This window comes from Felis catus, chromosome X, assembly GCF_018350175.1.
Source record: "Felis catus isolate Fca126 chromosome X, F.catus_Fca126_mat1.0, whole genome shotgun sequence".
Classification (NCBI taxonomy): Eukaryota; Metazoa; Chordata; class Mammalia; order Carnivora; family Felidae; genus Felis; species Felis catus.
In genome coordinates this window covers 119,109,038-119,129,338 of record NC_058386.1, presented here as the reverse complement: position 1 = coordinate 119,129,338, position 20,301 = coordinate 119,109,038, and the positions used below count along the sequence as shown (strand labels likewise).

The 20,301-nt window shown below is 48.8% G+C and overlaps 1 pseudogene; it reads right to left on the bottom strand.

The window, feature by feature from the left end:
• LOC101090245 overlaps positions 1 to 17,572 on the bottom strand; it is a 39,131-nt pseudogene extending 21,559 nt beyond the window's left edge.
• Between the last annotated feature and the right edge of the window lie 2,729 nt (positions 17,573 to 20,301).

Genomic DNA, 20,301 nt, shown 5'->3' with positions numbered 1-20,301 from the left:
GCTACACGGAGCCACAACCCGGAGTCATTCTGTAGGGCAAAAATAGCCCGGCTCTTATGACATCTGGGAAGACTCTTCATTGAATCCCATCCATTAACATTTTATGGCGTGTCCACGGTGGCAGGCTTCAGAAGTCAATGAGACCAGGTCCTTATCCTGAAGGAGCCTGTCAAGTGTACTTGAAGGTGAACATCACAGCCCTTACCAGCTTAATCCCCGGCACAGTATGTCTGAACCAGAAGAGCCCTCAGAGATCACAGAGGCCACTGCTACTCAGTATGCGGTCCCTGGATTGGGGCTATCTGTCCTCGACGCGCCAAGTGCGGAGCGTGAGAGTAGGCGTTTGCAGACTTTTAAAGCAATTTGGCATTGCGGTGACGTGCAAGGGTGTGATTTCGTATTGGGATGAAAAGGTCTTTCACTGTAGAGAACCGGAAGAGGGTGACTCCCGCGTGTCTCCCCTGCGGAAACTGAAATCCAGAGTGGGAAGTGACTTTCTCAAGGGCTCCTGGTTCTTGCTTCAGGCCTGTTGCCTCTCGTGCTCCAAAATTTATTCCGAACTCATGAGAAACGGAGTGGTGAATTGAACCCCAAAAGGGGTTAATGATGGCTACCATTTGGAGGGGATGGCCTATGTGTCGGGCATTTTATCCGTATTCTTCACGACATCTCCTGCTTGTATGTGTTATTATCACCACTTTGCAAATGATGCAAATGAGGCTTAGAACAGTAAATCAACAAGTCTCAATGTCACCCGGGAGTCAGTGGTCAAACACAGGTCTGTGGGGATCAGACCTCTTATCCGCCGCAGTAGACACGCCTCATCTCAGTGAGAACTCTGGCCATCCTACGAGGCAGAGACGATCATTAACCCCATTGTACAGTTGAAGAAACTAAAGTTCAACAAGATGAAGACCATGGTTAGTGAGTGATAGGGTTGGATTTGTCTGCCGGCTATAAGACCCACACACTTTCCCACAATGCTACACTGCCTGAAAATGTTCAAATGACAAATGTGAGGAAGATAATAGAATATTGTTCTCTCGGTATTGAAGCATATCGGTTTCATGGGAAAGGTCACGAGGCTGAGCAAGTTCGGAAGTGTAATCTGGGACTCGTGCCAAGGTCTGAGTCCTGTCTGGTTGGCACATACTTCGACTGGGCATATATCAGTGTGTCACCAGCGTGGGCTATAGCTCATGTTGACTGTTTAACTCCTTTTCTGTAGCCAAGTCTCAATGGAATTCTCGAAGATTCTTCTGGACTCTCTCTGTCCAGGCAGATGCCAGTGATCTTCCCTTTGCCTGGAATTCTCTTTTCTGTCTCTTTGCCCAGCTCACGCCTATTCATCATTCAAATACCAGCTTAGATTCATTTTCTCAGAGAAGCTTCCAGGCACCCCTCACGGAGTCGGGTCTCCCCAGTATCCACCTTCATAGCATACAAAGACACCCAGTTGCAATCCACATCACCGTAAAGAATTGATTATATAATTCTAGCTTTCACTTTCTCTTAGTAGGATGTAGATGTTGCGAGAGCAGGGGCTTTGTCTGGCTCGCTCTTGCACCTCTGGCTCCTAGCGCAGCCGCGGGCGTGCGAGGTACCCCGCGACGATTTTGTTTCCGGAGTGCAAGAATGGAGGCATGCGTGCAAATTCTGGATCCTGGTGCAACCACGCCTGTGGTCTTCTCTGTGTTCAATTAGACCAGTGTTTTCTAAACTTGCCTGATCATAAGAATCACCTGGAGTGCTTGCTAAAAATATAGATAATTAGGCAGAGAAGCCAGGGGTGGCCCACAAGTGTCAAATTTCGTTTCGTGGCAGACTCCGCGGATTTTGTGGGCAGGCAAGTTTGGGAAAGACTGACTATTTTTTTTTTTAAGTTTATTTATTTTGAGAGAGAGAGAGAGAGAGAGAGCAGGGGAGGGGTAGAGAGAGAGGGAGAGAGAGAATCCCAAGCAGGCTCCATGCTGCCGGCACAGAGCCCGACGCGGGGCTCAAGCCCACGAACCGTGAGATCATGACCTGAGCCGAATCAAGAGCCAGATGCTTAACCGACTGAGCCACCCAGGCACCCCGGGGAAAGAGTGGCTTTAAATACCCGTGTCTTATTTCTGAATATTTTGGTTGACAGTTGGACCTATAGGCTTCCAGGATCTGACTCAGAGCTCCTTTCCTTTTGCCCCTTCTCACATGCCCCTGCCTTATGTCTGCTCAACTAGTTACTACCCCTCCTCGTACACATTCCTCGGCCCAAATGTTTGACTTTAGTCGTGCTATCGCTGTGGTTAGAATGTCTTTTTTCCCATTTCTGTTCTTTTCAAATGATACTTTTTAGATCTAAAACCGTGTGTGGTTTCCCCTCCTTCTGGCCTCTCCTCAAATTGCATGCCTACCTCTTTGATGACTCTATCGTATTCACCTTTGTGTCACAGCTTCTTATGTCTCTATTCCTTTTAGCCTACGAGAACTTAAGAGCCAGATCCATTCTCCAAGTTTTGGTCCCTCCTAAAGCACACACACAGTCTTTCCCCCCCACCCCCCACCCCCGCAGGAACCAGGTACTAGCTTAAGACCTTTTCCCACCAGCTCTCCAGCACCGTTAAGAAAATGGCAGGTGCTTCTCAACCATTCTCTTCTCTCCGTCTCCAAACCTCTCCAGGTCCTCGTCCATCTTCTCCTCTTGTCTTAGCAGATGATTCTGCTCCGCGTGGTCGCTCAAGGCCCCAGAGTGATGGGGGCTTCGCCTCAACGCGCACTGCCCGCATCACCATAGCAGGGGCTGGACGACATCAGAAATCATGCCCTGCTTCTCAAAGCTTCTGCCTGGAAGTGATACACACGTACGCCACTTCCATTAGACCTCACTCCTTCTCGTATCTCGTTGGCCAAAATGGGTCGCACGGCCATACCTGATTTAAAAGGGAGCAAGGAAGTGTAATCCTGTTGTTTGTCTGAAAGGAGGAGAAGTGAAATATCTGTGAACATCCCTAACGATTGCCAAGATAATATGGATGGAACATATTTCAATGGCACTTTGCTTGCTTTAATTAATTAATTAATTTTAATGTTTATTTATTTTTGAGAGAGAGAGAGAGAGAGACAGAGACAGAGAAACACAAAGCGCCAGCAGGGGAGGAGCAAAGGGAGAGAGAGAGGGAGACACAGAATTCGAAGCAGCTCCAGGCTCTGAGCCATCAGCACAGAGCCCGACGCAGGGCTCGAACCGCCGAACCGTGAGATCATGTCCCGAGCCCAAGTCGGGCGCTCAATCCACTGAGCCATCCAGGTGCCCCTGCTTGCTTTATTTTTAATTGCTTTCCCCAACTCTCTCCTGGATAAAGGGTACATCTGCCTTTCTTTTCTTTGGCTCACTGTGCGTATGCATACATTTAAAAAAGGTGGAGTTATTTATGACCCCATATGGATGCGAGAAATTTGATTATAGACTGACTCTTGCCTTGGCAGAAAGTCCAGAAAAGTTCTTCAGAGTTAAGAGACTGAGAATCACAGCAAAACAAGTTTGGGAACCTGTCAAACTCTGTTACTTTAGAGGACACTTAATTACACTTAATAATTCACAATTTACTGCCTGATGCTCCACGCAGGTAACATCTGCTTCCTTATAAAGGATATGTGGGAAACAACAGCCCCAAAGGTGCTTTTTGAAAAGAGGTTTTCAAGAGCATCCAGGTGTGCAGGTAACTAGTCCTCTTGTCGTGGCAAAGGTTTGGGTTCGGTCCCTGACTCCAGCCTGACTCGTTTCCGCGTGTTTGAAAATCACTTAACGTTTCTCCACATCAACCACCCCCCGCCTTCAAAAAGGAGCTAATAGTTGTTTTGTGGCTTTGGGGGGATTTCAGAGGAAGGGGCTGGGTGGTGAGCACAGCAGTGGGAAAGAGAGTCCATATGGATGGGGGGGGGTTCAGTGAGATTCAACCGATGCCATGCAAAAGCATGTATTATGTGAAAGAAAGGGCACCCCTTTGGAGCCAGATCTCGTCTCATCTCTGTCACTTCTAGCTCTGTAAACTCGGAAAAGGCGCAGTCGCCTCAGAGAAATGGGATGACCCTTACCTCATGGCACCGTTGGGATGAGTAAATGAGAGAAAATACACAAGCCGCCTAGCATAGTGCCGGCACGGAGTAAATTAGAAATAAAAGGCAACCGTTAAAATTAAAGAGCGGGCAAAAAAGATGGGCCATTTTAGCATTTTAGAGGATCCGGCACACCCCAGATATCCTTTAACCCAGTGTGCTTTTATATTAAATACGCCGGGTTAAAACATTTTACTTGTACAACTTTTTTAAAGTTTATTTATCTTGAGAGAGACAGAGAGAGTAAGGGAGGGGCACAGAGAGAAGGAGAGAGAGAATCTCAAGCAGGGATCCTGATGCGGGGCTCAAACCCATGAAGCTTTGAGATCATGACCTGAGCTGAAACCAAGAGACACTTCACGGGCGCCCCACTTGTGTAACTTTTTTTTTTTAACTTTTTAAAAAAAGTGATCTCCATTCTCAACATGGGGCTCGAACTCACGACCCCAACCAAGATCAAGAGTCACACACTCTTCTAAGCCAGCCAGGTGCCCCCATATAGCTGTTACCTATAATTATAATGTACACAGATACTGAATTTCTTCCCTCTTTCTGAATTAATCATGCTTAGTTATATCGTTCTCTGCGTCGATAAAACACTCGGCTTTCAAAGGGGATGTTAAGGTCTTCCAGAGTTACGTACATTCTAACAGAGGGAAATTATCATGGCCTTATCTTTTAAGGATCAAAATCAGGACTCGACTATTCTCTGCTGTGATATCCATTATCAACGTGTGACAGATTTGGAATTAAAGTTATGAGTGTGTGAATTGCTGTGGTGTCACACATTATGGTTTTGCATATTGAATCATCTCCTATATTAAAAATGAATAAAATGTAGGTAGAAGGATACATTCGTGTGACAACTTGGAAGGAAAGCAAAGAATACTGATGAAACCACCATCATGAGGCTACAATACTTTCTCTTGAAGTGTCTTTTTTCTTAGTGTATACCATTTTATTTCCGCATATTTTTCTGCTACTTCAATAGTGATGGACAGTCTCAAATGAATATTTACATTAACTGCTTTTGCGTACGTTTCTTACTTAGTCTGTATAGGTCATCTAATGTTTGAAATGGGCTGGTTTAAAATGCACTTTCTTGATTGAGGAGAATTTAAATAGAAATACCAAGAGTATGTGTTCCTGCAAGATTAGAGCTGGGAGGAGCATGTAAGATAATTCCTAAGTCAGTGCTTTCATCTGGCAAACTGTTGTTGCTTCTACCTAGAGAGATCAAATTCCTTGCTCAAGAATAATTTTTAGAGGCAGAATCAGGATTGGAACTCAGCCACCATACTGCCTCCTGTGTTCTGTTTCATTTTCTTTTCTTTTCTACTTTTTAAAAAATGTTTTCCTTATTTATTTTGAGACAGAGAGAGAGAGAGTGCACGCACATGCACACAAGCGGGGGAGGGGCAGAGAGAGAGAGAGAGAGAGCGAGAGAGAATCCCAAGTAGGCTCAGTCCTGTCCCAGCCTGTCCCTGGTTCCAGTGCGGAGCCCACCTCTGGGCTCGATCCCAGGAACCTGTGAGATCATGACCTGAGCCGAGATAAAGAGACGCTTAACTGACTGAGCCACCCAGGTGCCCCTCTGTTTCATTTTAAAAACAGGATCGCCAGGTTGGAAACTGACAGCGCTATATCCCCCCAAAAGACTCTAAACCCAGTGCTTTAGATTCCTCAGGACACAAAGTGTAACATAGCTATCATCTTTATTTTCTGGTTCCCTCCGAGAGGAGGACAGGATGAGCGCGCAGATATTCCAAAGGGCACAAGTATACAGTGAGTTGACAGGCAAGATCCCCCCCACCCCCAGACCCCTCGCAGCAGCTGTGACCTGTTAAGTCAAAGTAGCAAACCATTGAGATAGGAAAGAGAAGGTGACCACTTTATCCCTGCCTCTCCCTCCTTTGCACTTCAGTGAAACCTGCCTGATCTAGCCTTTGTGGCTCAGGCTGAGACTCGATTTACACGTATGCTGTTACTGTGGTTTTGTTTGGCTCAAACTCCTGCGATGTTGGGCGAAGACACAACGATGACGTCGTGAACTCATGCACTTTCTGTCCTCGGATACACAAAGCTCTGTGAACTGGAATTCAGGGAACATTTATGGCTGCATTTCCCGCTGTTACTCTTGCTAACAACTCATCGCCTTTTTAAATGTTTACTTTTGAGAGAGAGTGTGATCTGAGGAGGGGCAGACAGAGAGGGAGACAGAGGATCTGAAGCAGGATCTGCGCTGACGGCACAGAGTCCGACGCGGGGCTCGAACCTATGAACCGTGAGATCATGACCTGAACTGAAGTTGGGCGCTCGACCGATTGAACCACCCAGCACCCCTCCAAAAAAACTCATCACTCTTTGCCATGCCATGAGCGATAAGTGACACGAAGAATTATGGGACTTGGAAGCAGTCATTCTCATTTATGTTATTAGCCGACGTCTTTGCCTAAACAAAGAAAAACACGACAAAAACCCAATATGGTTATCTTTTGATCACACTTAAAGATGTTTACAAGTTGAAAGATCACATCTAAAGGGAAAAAGGTAAATGTATTCGCGTGATTTAACCAAGAGAACAACAGCAATGGTTATACGTACGTGGAGTGTTCTTGTGGGAAAAGCAAGGTGACTAACACAATAGAAGTCTCTCAGACATCTGTACTTCTCGACAGTAAGGACTATTTAATAGTGGCATGGCTGGACCACCTGCTGTCTGTGGGTTTTTTTTTTCCCCTCCCCTATGTGTGCAGCCAAATCTTTATTATTCGCCAATTTCCTGTATGAAAAGGACCGGTGAGGGCATCAATAATAAAGGATCTTTTATTTAGTACAAATCCAATATAAAAGACGATCAGAGCACCAGTTAGCAGGCTGTGTACGGAAATAGGATTCTCTGAGTACTGGGTGCGCAGGACCCAGGAAGCTGCAGAGGAGGGGGCCGAACACCCGCTTGCCCCAGTGGTGTTCTCAGCGCACGGGAGGCCAGGGCACAGCACGCGCGGTCCACACCTGACTTACAGAGACGGGCGGGAACAATAGGTCGCCACTTCCTCCTAATGGGTTTCACGCTCTGTGATCCCTTCATGCAGATTTCAAGCTTTGCAAATCGGCGCACAAACCTCCGTCCGCGATCTTTGGACAAAGAATAAGAATTAGCATTTTGTGGGGACCTGTGTGTGCGCGGTACTCTTCCAGGCCCTTTGCCTACATCCGAGCCTCACATCAACCCCGGGAGGTAGGGGTTCCTGTGGTCCTCGTCCTTCTGAAAACAACTGCTGGGGAGAAAGGCCGAGTAACTTTCCTATGCTAGCCAGGAAGAGGGAGGGCTGGGAACTAAATGCCGATGTGGATTCCTCCAGAACCTGGTGTGTGTGTGTGTGTTTTTTTCTCACTGCTCTGTGCCTCCCGTGTGCCATATTATGTTTGCTTGAGAAGAAATGTTTTTAACTAAAGGCAGAAAGGTGAGAATTTAGTTGAATGAGCTTGGGTGAGTTTTAAAGAGATATTTTATATGTGTATTACAATTCCGAGCTTCCTGGCTGGCGTTCTTAATATTCGGCTCCACGGTCAGGTGCTGAGGTATGCCCACGGATTAATTATTTTTATGCAATGGTGACTGTTTTCCAAATTGAACCGTTTTGATAGCTAAATTCAGGCCTGCACGTATGCGTGTGTGTGCATTCACACAGAGAACAGATCAAGGGACCCAACGTTATTGCAGGAAGCGTCAATATTTCTGCTTGGTAAAGTGTAGAAACAGAAGTTTTCAGTTAAGTAAGCAGAATGAAAATAGCAAAACAAAAATTGAATCTAAACCAGCTTGAACGTTTAACAATCAATGGAGTTAACATTATAGTTAACCGAAGGTGAGAGGTAAAATTCGTCTCTGCTTCACCCCGATGGGAAAACCCATCAATCCCCTTTGCGATTTTCTTGATTACATGATTGTGCCCGTCAGGTTCCGGTTTGCGTCTCGAAGACATACATGCTTGTGACTTGTTTAAAGCAAACTCAAGTGGACAAGCACACTTTGGTGGGGTTGGTTGGACCCTTCTTGCCACTGTTTCCACGTATCTATCTCTTATGGCCTTGAATCCTTATTTTTCATGATCGACTACCACTATCCAAAGTCCGTTTCTAGACAAAGAAGACTCCCACGTAGGAATCCAGGCCATCTGTCTACATCTTGTTTTCATTACCCTTTCTCGATTATCATTGTTTGTGGACCTTCTCATCTTGACTCTGGGTATTATCGCCTGCTTTCCACTTTGCCCTGGGGAGAAGCAATGTAATTTTGAATTCTTGTAACCTGATATCAAAATCATTTTAAAGCAAAAATTTCGGTATCGGAACCCAGCTTGATTCAAGGAAACCCTAGGCAAGAGGTACCTCCGACAGCATTTAAAGCCCTGTCGGATTGAGCAGCCGAACTCACCCTTTGCCGAGCTCCTGTGTGAGAGAGGGGGTGAACAGGATCTATTTGGACACTTGTCTCTGACCCCATCACTTGGATCGTGTACTGTATATGCTATTTTCTCCTTGATTACAGCAGTGACTTTGTGTCTTGCCTTCCGGGCACTCAGGGTAACCTTAGTTAACCAATTTTCACTGCTTACCTCTAGAAATGAAGAAGTCACAGATTAGCAATTACATCTCTATTCATCTCAACATATCCACACGAAGCCGCCTTTTTAAGGTAAATACTTGCTGTTCACTCGCTTTCTCCTGAAGACAAGAGGTGAGAAATTCTGGGGATGTAAGCGTGTGACTCAGCTGCAGTAGCATGTACATTTCTAATGGGTCCAAATGAATTACTCAGGTACTAGAATGAAGAAGAGGGAAAAGAAAATGGAATAATCCTTATAGGAAATGTGTTGTAATTGTCGTTCGCATTTTCTTGGTTTTCAGCTTTAAGGAAGTACCCAAAAGTTTCCAAAAGTAAGATTTTGCATCTCTCGTTTTCTTGACGTTAACCGGATCTTCAGTGTTAAGATGGAAATACATAGAAGTGAAAACTCACTAGAAGTTACATCCTTGGTTGGTTTATTATCAATCAGTAAGAGGATTAAAAAGGCTTAGCATCAATTACCTGACTAGACAACCAAGGGAAACAAAAAATCACATCCAAAAGCAAGGGTGATAATTGGAATGTTCAGGCTGCTGGAGACCTTGTTCACATTTCCTGCGATTATACCTTCATTATACCCCACTGAAGATATGGCTCTCTGGGGCACCATGATTCATAGGCTAAAGCTCAATGTAGCAGCGATATTACGCAAAGGTGGAAGATGTGACAAGTGAAATTAGGTCAATTAAACACATATAATTCTCGGACTCGTTAAATTTGTCCATAGCAGATTGCTTGGTTGGCATAAGCCATATTTCCCTAGCTCAACTGATTGTGATGTTATCTTGTGTTTAAGATTACACGTGAACGGAAGCTAGGCTGTGGACCAAAAGGTAGCCACCTTATTATCCTAGTTATCCTTGGCATTAGTTTGAAGGGGTTGTCCATTAATAAGGCTATATGTTTTACCTTTTTCCCCTGATCCAAAAATGCATCCATTTAAGTTAATGCGGCACAGAGTGTCCTCCTCTGGCTGGACGGTCCTTCCTCAAACTCTTTGCTGGCTCACTTCTACTCACCTCTTTTTTTTTTTTAATGTTTATTCATTTATTTTTGAAGCAGGGGGAGAACAAGTGGGGGAGGGGCAGAGACAGAGGGAGACACAGAATCTGAAGCGGGCTCCAGGCTCTGAGCTGTTCGAGCTGTGGGGCTCAAACTCACGGACCGTGAGATCATGACCTGAGCCCAAGTCGGACGCTTCACTGACAGAGCCACCCAAGGTGCCCCACTTCACTCATCTTTTAAGGCTGATAGAAAGATTTCCTGTTCTGATCCTTCCCTGCCCCACCTCTAGGTGAGGTGGCTCCCTTAGGTACACCTTTGTCATAACCTGTAAGAGACAATTATCAGATTGCATCCGAAAGATCAGACTCACAGTTATGCCGAGATGTCCTTTCAGATGACAGTGGGCTGGCTCGGAAGGCATTTACGACAACTGACAGTAACTTAGCACGTTCCTTTGGTTTCTCTCTGTCCCAGTACACGGGTCACACTCACCGAGACTAAAGAAACACCTACCGACTTTGAAAACTCTTTGCATAGACTCCTTTTTGGTGTCGTTTTCAGTAAGAGCAACTTTGCTGTTATGCTAATCTTTAACTTACCGGGATTCACCTGTGTATACCACACTGGCAAAACTTGTTTAAATCCTTGGGCAGCTGCCCATGTGAGTACACGGTCCAGGTTTCTCTTTCACACGAACGCCCCCACATCGTGTCCCTCACATAGTCATGCACCGGTCTGTTTACTTGTATGCTATATACATCTGACTGTAAACTTCTTTTTTTTTTTTCAATTTCTTTAATGTTTGATTTTCGAGAGAGATAGGAAGGGCGAGAGAGAGAGGGAGAGACACAGAATCCGAAGCAGGCTCCAGGCTCCGAGCTGTCAGCACAGAGCCCGACGTGGGGCTCGAACCCACAAACCGTGAGATCGTGACCTGAGCCGAAGTCGGAGGCTTAACCGTCTGAACCGCCCAGGTGCTGCCCGACTGTAAACTTCTTGAGGGCAGCCCAGATGTTCTGTTCATCACTGAATCCCTAACGTGTAACGTGAGGACTGGCATACAGTAGGCGGTTAGTGCCGTGAGCTGACTGCATGCATCGTAGCCGGCATTTATTGGACACTCTTTGTATGTGGCACCATTCTAGGCATTATCCCTTACAGTTAGGAGGTGGTGTCTGTGGTTATTCTTATTTCACACACACACTAGAAAACAAAATCCTAAAGTTAAACATGCCTGAGGTCACGGAGCAAGTAGGCGGTTGACCGGGGACGTGACCCGGGCTGGTCTGACCTCAAAGCCCTTGCCCCTCACTATGAGGAATAATGCCTCCAGGATAGGAGTCACTCCTGCAAGGAAAGAAGGCCCCTGGGGCATTGTACCAGGTTGGCACCTGTGACCGCTGCGATCTGGGAGGGGCTGTCTCATGTCCTCAGGCTCTGGTCTATGAAATCAGGGGGGCGTTGTCTACGAGACCCTACCCTGCGGAGAAATGATGAAAGAGCTTGTGGACGGTCCCACTGGACCGTGAAACTGAAGCGGGTAGGCAGGTGGAGACTCCAAATACAACGCCGTGCCAAGAGAGCCGGCAGAGAGCAAGAAGGTTCCAAGCGGAGGGCTGAAGCCAGAGTCTCGAAGGATTACCGACTGGAAAGAACAGCCGTGGCATGGCGTGGATGTGTGCGAACGCTAGTCGGCCCGGACTGCTGAGCGAGCGGCCGTCCATTCCAACGGTCCTCGGTTACTGAGAACCTTCCCTTGGTCAGCCACTGAGCACGAGACACAGAGATAAGCCAGCCTTATCTCCCGGAGCCACAGAAAAGACGATGCTGTCCGCTCGCCCAGACTTTGGCGCGTTCGCGTTGCCCCGCAACCAGCACGGCCTGGCAATAATTCGTGCCAACAGTATTCTCACCCAGCGCTCACTGTAAAAGTCAGGCGCTCTTCTCAGTGCCTTCCATGCTGTAAAACATTCTATCCTGGGGCGCCTGGGTGGCTCCATCGGTGAAGCGTCCGACTCTTGATTTCGGCTCAGGTCATGAGCTCGCGGTTTGTGAGTTCGAGCCCCTTGCTGTCCGCGCAGAGCCTGTTTGGGATTCTCTCTCTTCCTCTCTCTCTCTCTGCCCCTCCCCTGCTCATGGGTGCCTGCACGGACGCTCACGCTCGCTCCCTCGCTCTCTCTCTCAAAAAGAAGTAGACGTTAAAAAAATCCCATCGTCACAACAACTCTTTAAGGGAGGCATGGTTGACATCATCGTATTACAGATGAGGAAACAGCGGCACAGACAGGTTAGGGGCTTGCCTGAAGTCACATGGTTTGTCGAGGGTGGAGCTGGGATTGGGACGGAGGAAGTCTGGCTCCAGACTTGGAGCTCCTAACGTCTACATGCATGAGCTCTCTAAGTGGTAGCTCCTTCTCAAGCTTCTCTTTCATTCAATAGCACTTACTCGTTCACCACATCTTTGCCGAGAACCTACTACGTGTTTGGCGTTGGGCTGCTTGCCGGAGATGTAACAGTAAAGAAGGCAGGCAAGGTTTTGATGCCGTCCCATATGGAAGGACCTTCAAGTGGCTCCTAGGATTAGAGAAAGCAGTGACGCTCCGCCTGTCCCCGCCAGGACCCCAGCCATTGCTGGAAGCTGTACGTGCTTCCCAGTAAAGACTGATAACTGAATCGAGAGACCCTGCTCACTCTCAGGACTCAGAACTGCAAGGATTTTGGGTTGAGTCCCTCCCTTGTTGGAATTGGCCAATTTATGTGTATAATAGCAAACAATTCAGCCTTTATACGAGAGGGAATTCTTGCTGGAAATATTTAGTTCTTGGAACCAAGGAATCTAATATGACAGCAAGCATATTAATTGAGAATCTGTGGCCTGCACTCCTGACCTTAGGAAAAATGGCCTTGGGTCACCTGGGTGGCTCAGTCGGTTAAGCGTCTGACTCTTGATTTCGGCTCGGGTCATGATCTCATGGTTCGTGAATTCGAGCCCTGAGTCAGGCTCTTCACTGACAGGGCAGAGCCTGCTTGGGATTCTCTCTCTCCCTGTCTCTGCCCCTCCCCTGCTCAGGCGCACTCTCTCTCTCTCTCTGAAAAAAACAAACTTAAAAAAAAAGGGGAAAAAATGGCCTTGCTTGTGTGAACTTGACAGCATCCGTCTCCCCTGCCCCCAGCAGTGTGGACCGGAGTCAGCAGATTGGAAGGTACAGTTTTAAATGAAAAGACATGTCCAGTTTTATTTGCTACAAATATTTGTTGCTATTATGGTGAATACTTAGTGTTACTGCATAAATTTGCTGGGGAAGATGAGTTGTTTAACGTTTATTCATTTTTTGAGAGACAGAGCGTGAGCACGGGAGGGGCAGAGAGAGAGAGGGAGACACAGAATCCGAAGGAGGCTCCGGGCTCTGAGCCGTCAGCACAGAGCCCGAGGTGGGGCTTGAACTCACGAACCACGAGATCATGACCTGAGCCGAAGTCAGACGCCTCACCGACGGAGCCACCCAGGCGCCCCTAAGTTTACTAGTGACAATTAAAATAGAGCTGATTATAAACATACAGAGAACAAGGTAAATGGATGTTTAAAATGTTCTTGCTTTCAAGTTCAATAGTGAATAACCGAAAATTCAGTGTTTAAAGAGAGCTACAGGAGGGAAGAAAACCCTCTCTTTTGAAAAACAGATTTCCCGTGGACCACGTGTGGTCCCTTGTACAGTGGAACAGAGGCTGTTATCTGGAAAATGTATCGTAGTTATCTCAGAGTCAGGCAGACGATCCCACACCGCACCTCTACTTTGAGCCATTTGAATCCCCAGCCTGCTTTTTCTATTCTGGCCTCAATATCAATTTTGTTTTTGCCGGCATGGGTCTTAAGAGCCGCTGATGCTCGTACTTTGGATTAGCCGAAGTGAAGCACCTCTGAATGCCAGCGTATATCGACTTTGACAGAGAGCGCAGGACCGGGGCCCCGGGAAATTGTATGCGATCCACTCAACACGCGTGTGCTCGAGGCCGGGCCGTGTGCTATGGGCTGGGATGTGAGGCTCCGCGAGATACGTTCCCCGGGCTCGAGGAGCCTGCAGTGTAACGGGAGGGGAAGACACGGACAGACGAGTGCAAGATCGGGAGTGGGTTCCGAGAGACATCTGGATCTGGGTAATCCCAGCAGGGGGGTTCATCTGCGGCCGGGGCCCCCGGAAGAGGGCGCAGAGCCACACCCGGGTGGGAGCCAGAGTAGGAGTTGGAGGTAAAAGCAGGGGGGGCTCTGACACCAGCCGAATGTGCTAGTGGGTCAAGTTACTGGCCCTCTCGGAGCACCCGTTTCTGAACTACCGAAGAGTCTTACAGAGAGGAAAGAGAGAGTCAGACGTCTGCTTCGGGAAGATCTCTCGAGCCTCCGTGCGGAGAGTGGGTTGGAGGAGGCAAGGCCGGAGGCAGGAACGGAGAGGAGAGAGCCGAGCCCTGTTGAGGAAATCAGCGTCTCCAAATGCAGCCTCTTTTATACGCAGTGCCCGGCATCTGGCCACGCCAGCGCCGACACCGATTCTCCGTATACAGTCCTTGCTTCAGGTCTGGCGAGTGGCCAGAGCCCAGAGAGGAGAGCTCCCCCTCCTCTCCGCTCAGCACACAGGACCCATTCAGAATCATCCCCTCACACCACGGCTGGGCTTCTTGCCCTCCGATCCCCGGGCTCCACTGGCCCTGGGGAAATGACAGGCCTTGGGAATCAGAGAGACAGTGCCTGTCCTCATCAGGCTCAGCTGCCCTCCCGTCCCGGAGGTCACGGATTGTCCCAGAGGCGGTGAGGCTCTTCGTGCATTTGCTGGGAGGCTCTCGTGGGCGTCAGCCCTGCCACCTCCGGCCCCCCAGCGGGACGTGGGCAGGCCGCATGTCCGCAGGACCGGAGCCAAGATGCAGACAAGTCCAGGGTCTTCATGCGTCCTGGCTGCAGAGGGCCTGGCCTGCTCTCTGGGACAGTGCTTGCCTGCGAGGGAGGTTTGAAAGCAGCTTAAGGTTTTTCCCAGGGCCCGTGTCCTGCTCTGGCCTCGGTGGTACCCTGCAAGAAGGGCAACAGCAAACATAAGGCCTGTGTCTTTTCGTCTCTTAATGGCCCTAAGAAATGCTGTTGTAAAGAAACTCACCAAGTTTTCGCAACGTATTGGGCATCGCACCCTTGCCCCATCCATGTGCTATGAGCTGTGTCAAAATAATTTGGGGAGGCGCCACGGCCAAGGATCTGGGTGGGGGGGTAGGAGGGACGCGGGGAGGGCGGTGTAATGGCGAGTGGCCATTTTGGCGTTGACGCTGGACTTCGTTATCCACGTGACCAGTGGGGTTAGTCAGCCCTGGCGATCCTCTGTTTCCTCCTCTGTAAAACTGAGCTCACACTTGACTTGGGGATCGCCATGAGGGTTACCTGAGAGAAAATAGGGAGAACTTCTGGTACACCGGAGCCATTGGTCGTTATTTTTTCTGCAGTGTGGGCAACCGTGAGTCTGGACTTCCAAGGACTAGTTTTCCTGATAGAATTGTATTCGTTCACTAAAGTTGTAGCTGCAAAACCTGCACACAACACACACATACGATCTCTTTGAAACAGAATAACATCAGGTGGATTTCAGGACAGAGGATAGAGGCAGAGCGTGGAAGGACCCGCGAGTCCTTCGTGAACCCTGGGGGCTATGCGGACACTTGGGTCAGTGCTTCCTGATAATGCGCGACACACAGGCGCATCTTGTAAAAAGTGACCCCCGGTCTTCACATTTGTGACATTAAAAGCTAACATGTCTTGTCCGTTCGGTGTTGGTTCTGTTTACTGGTTTTTTTTTTTTTTTTTTTTTTTTTTTTGTCTTGTTTTGTTTTTTAACTAGCATAGGAAGATCGGGGACTAGACGTGTGGTGTGAGGGAAAGCAGTGTGATTTCTGGGTTTCTTTGCCGGCCTAAAACATTCCCCCGCCTGCCGGCTGTTGTTTGGAATCACTATCACAAAGCCCTCCTTTCCACAGTTGGCTGGGATGACGCCACACGGACGGGTGGGTGGCTAGGCATGGCACAAAGCTCCGGTGCCGCTAACCTTAATAAACTGCTCTTCCGTACACGGCAGCCCTTTCCGTGTCTGAAGACATCTATTTTGCGGCCTCCCGGTTTCTTCTGCTGTTGCCCGCATGCCCGTCTCAGGATCCCCGCTCTCTGGCACCCTGCCTGGCTCACCAACTTCTGCAGGTCCCTCATCCCAAACATCTCTGCCGGAGGGAAGTCTACTCCACAGCCTATACGGCCAGGCTTCTCAGATGTGCTCCAGAGCCCCGGGCCTCTGGGCAGCCCCTGCCCCCACTGGGCCCGCCCTGATTTTGGAGTTCAGAGAGCAGAGGATAGGAAGATTCCCAGTTCTGTGAGTGGGAGAAGTGCTGTTTTGTTGGTTGCTTTCCCACAGCTGAGCTTGTCATAAAAGGAGCTCTGTTCTCCCAGGGTTTGTTAATTGCAGCATCACTGGGTTTAAAAAAAAAATAACAACAAAAAAAAACCCTTCAAGAATGTAGGGAATCTTGTCTTAATTCAGTTTGATATCTAGTCCCTCACTGCCGTGTCAGTTTCCAATCTTATGTTTGATACACCAAAAATTAACAATTCAAAGTCATACCGGCATAGTCAAGTTTCCAATATTGAAATAACCCTCTATGCTAATTAAGTGTAAATTACATTAGATGTATCAGGTTACATTGCTGCATATCACCCAACAGTTGCATAATCTTTTGAATTCTGTCAAAACCTGCGATTTCAAATAGAATTAGCTTTTTTAGGAGGAACCTCTGGTAATTTCTAGTGAATAGCTAGGCCCCCAGTGAAATTTTCTCGACAGCTAATTTTCTAGTGGGGCAAACACTGGTTATACTTGGGAGTTGGCTTTGATCCTTTGATCTGGTGACGGTGTGGGTGTGAGTGTGGAGGAGGGAGAAGGCTGAGTATATAGTTCTCTTTGGCTGGACTGAATTCCAAAGCAATTCCAGTGGCTTGCAAATCAGAGGGTCCGTTTCATGGTGTGCTTAAGAAGGATTCCCCTGAAGGAGTAGTGCTGATTCTGGAGATTAAGGAAGAACGTCCTGGTGGCAATTAATTAATTGTATGCAACACTTTAATTTAAAACGAGTCACTCCGGCTTGGGAATAAATAAAACCCTCCAAACTGTGAAGGCAAAATGAAACTAAGTGTCGATGGCCACCTTGCCAACCTCGCGCGTGCATTTAAGCGTGTTCCTTTTGGAACCTTCGCGCCAACGCTGCCGGGGCCACGGTCTGTAGAGCTGAGCACATCGGTCAGCTCAGTCTCAGAGACCACACCCGTCTCCTTACCCCAGGCCTCCTGCCCACCCTGCGGCTCCCGCCGGGGAATCAGGCTGGAGCTGGGGGTGGTGGCAGGTGAGTGGGGGGCGGGGCGGGCACTGAGCAAGTCCCGTGCGGATCCCGGGGCTCGGTCCACGTGCTCCTTTTCTAGACCCGGGGACAGGGCGCCAGCCTTTGCTTCTCCACCAGGGGAATTTCCTCAGGGACCAGGGGGTTTCTGAAGGCCAGAGCATCGGCCAGGAAGAGCTCGCCCCCCCCGGGGAGGCCGCTGGCGCATTTTCATCCCGAGAGCCTTAACCACTCGGCATTGGCACCCTCTTACTATCTCTGTCAACTGGATGCTCCTAGAAAGCAAAACTGGACTATTTTCAGGCCTGCACAAGCTCTGCTTTAAGGGGGCCTTTCCATCTCCTAACTCTGAGCCCGCTGTGGCTCACAAAGCCCCGGCTGGCGGAAGACGTGCTCACCTTCCAGTGGGGGGTCAGCAGCAGACATCGTGCCCCCATCTCGGTCCGTGTTTTCAGTCTCGTCGGGGCTGCTGGCCCGTGTTAGACGGGGACACTTCAGCCCTGCTCCCCCGCCGTGTGCGAGCCCTCCCACACGCCCTTGCTCGCACCCACGGGATTCGTATAAAAAGCCTCGGCAGCTGGGTCCTGGTCAACCGAGGAAAGCACTTCCAGCCTCGCCCGCCCGCCTTCCTTCCCTCGGCTCCTGCCTCCCCCAGCCTTCGGTCATAGGTCGCCCTCTCTTTCTTTCCCTGTTTACACCGGATGACTCAACCCCAGTCCCCGGCCCACGGCGACCCCGCGAGGGCCCTGGGCTGTGGTGGCCGCAGAGGGGCCCGGGCCTGGGTCTGGGCCACCCCGGAGCGCTCCCTGCAGAGCCCGGGTTCACTGCGATGCTGTTTGGGGAAACAGATGCCCTGTGCGCCCCTCACTGCGACTTGGGGGCCTTCCCAAGTCGGGGAGCAGTATCAGGGAAAGAGCCATCACCGAAGATGGCTTTGTTTTCCATTAGAAAGAATTCTCTGCTTGGCATAGCAAACCTTTGCTTACGAACCCTGGCTGTCCCCGTCTGCCTGTGACCTGTCTTCGTCTCCTTTGCTGTCCTCACTCCCACCACCTTGTCCTCAGTTCAGGACGGGCTATGGAAGCTTCCACCGCCTGACTGCTTGTGGCTGGGCCTCGTCCTCTTAAGGGGCCCCTGTATGTACGTAATTGAATTTGGTTTTCCCCTGTTCCTCTGTCTCATGTCAATTTGATTATTAGACCAGCCAGAAGACCCTAGCAGCGTACAAAACTTTTCTTCCTCCCTGACAGCTTCATTCATATTTAAAAATCTCATCCCTTTGTGTAGTCACCATTAACAAAAACTATTCTGAAACTTCCAACTTCATAAAGGCATTAGATGGGGTTATTAAGCAGCGAATGGAGGTGAGGCATTCTTAGAGACCTAGTGGGAATTCAGATTCTGTCTGGATACCTCATCTTTTCTCCTTCAACCAAACCACGCTCCTGAGTTGCTGAATAACACTGGGTTTTTGTTACGACGCTCACTAATCACCGAATAAAGGCAACCGGCAGAGTTCCTTTCTCCTTGTTATTGTAAGTGACACTTTGCTACATGCCCATGATAGTAGCCGCCCGTGGGCTCAGGGCCAGACAGCTGGTTTTGCTCTGGTGCAAATTCATGACTCCATATGTGCTCGATCCTTACCTGTTCTTAGATCGATAGACGGCTTTGTTTCTAAACTGAGCTCTCCATAGTATCCTCAGAGAAAATCTTCCATGGGTCAGGTTAGACTGTGGTAACAAAACACACCCTAAATTTGAGCGGCTCGTACTCACTAATTAGCTAATTGACTTCGTACTCACATCTCATGCCCGCTGCTCGTGTCGCGGCAGAAAAGAAGAAGAAAGGCGGTGGTAAAGGGCACGATGGCTCTCAAGGCTTCTGTCCTGATGGGGGATGGATCTTTCTGCTCATTTTCTGCCTCTTCTTTTCTTTATTTTAAATTTAGCTACCTAAAAGCAAATTGGTTCACATACAGTGTAGCCTTGGTTTCGGGAGGAGAACCCAGTGACTCATCGCTTACATAGGACACCCAGGGCTCATCCCCACAAGCGCCCTCCTTAACGCCCATCGCCCATTTAGCTCATCAACACCCCCCCCCCAGTATCCCTCGCAGCAACCCCGGTCTGTTCTCTGCTCACTTTCTGTTGGCCAAACTAAGTTGCATGGCTGAGGCCGACGGGGCAGGAATGTACAACCTTCCCTGTGGGATGACCAGGGACTATTTGAACAATAACACAGTCTTCCACAGGCCTCCTCCCCCAGGCTCCCTCTTACTACATTTCTCCCGAAAAAACCAAGTTGGTTTTGCATTTGAATCACGGTTTTGTAATTGTAAGACATTTTCTGTGGTACCCACACCCTGGTTTTAGGACCAGCCCTCTGGCCCTCTCGTGTCAAAGAGATTTCCTGACCTGTATCAAAAGTGCCCTGGAGATCCGTGCTATCCATGAAAGAGAAGCTGTTCAGAAGCCCCCTTCTCTCCATAATAAAGCCCTTCTTTGCCTGTAGCAGAGCAAGCCAGAACAGAGCTGTTGCCTTCCAGAAGTTTCTTATATTCGTATCGTAAGCCTGGGCATCAGCAAACCTGACATATATTTGAAACCATAGGCATTAGCATTTCGCCTCCTCCATCTCCTCCCCCTCCTCCTCCTTCTTTAGATTTATACACTTGCTGCTGCACTCGTCACCTGGTGTTATCCTGTTTGGTTGCCCTGTTTTATGTTCACATAACGCTCTACATTCCCCAGCTCAACCATAATCCGCCTTATAATTACTTTTTAAGATATCTGTCTCCCTTGACTTATTCATGTGCTCTCGCCTCTAGGCTAGTCCCTTCTATACCTAGCTGTGCTCGTCCTACTGTTTTGTATCAGCCTAGGTCTTGAGATATCCTTGGCCATTTCTCTCGGAGCCGGAATGTTGACTTCCTGCTTTAGGAAACATCTCTGGGGTCCGTTCTGTTACGCATTCTGCGTCCCAACTTCCTAGGATCCCCCTTTCATTCCTTCTATCCTCTTATTCCTGCGGACTTCTAAATCTCCCTCTTTGTGGAAGCTTGGCACACAACCTTCGGTCTCATGAAACACGGAGCCAAAGCTCAAGTGGGGGTGATGTTGGGGAGAACCTAGAACCTTCTTCTGGATGTGACA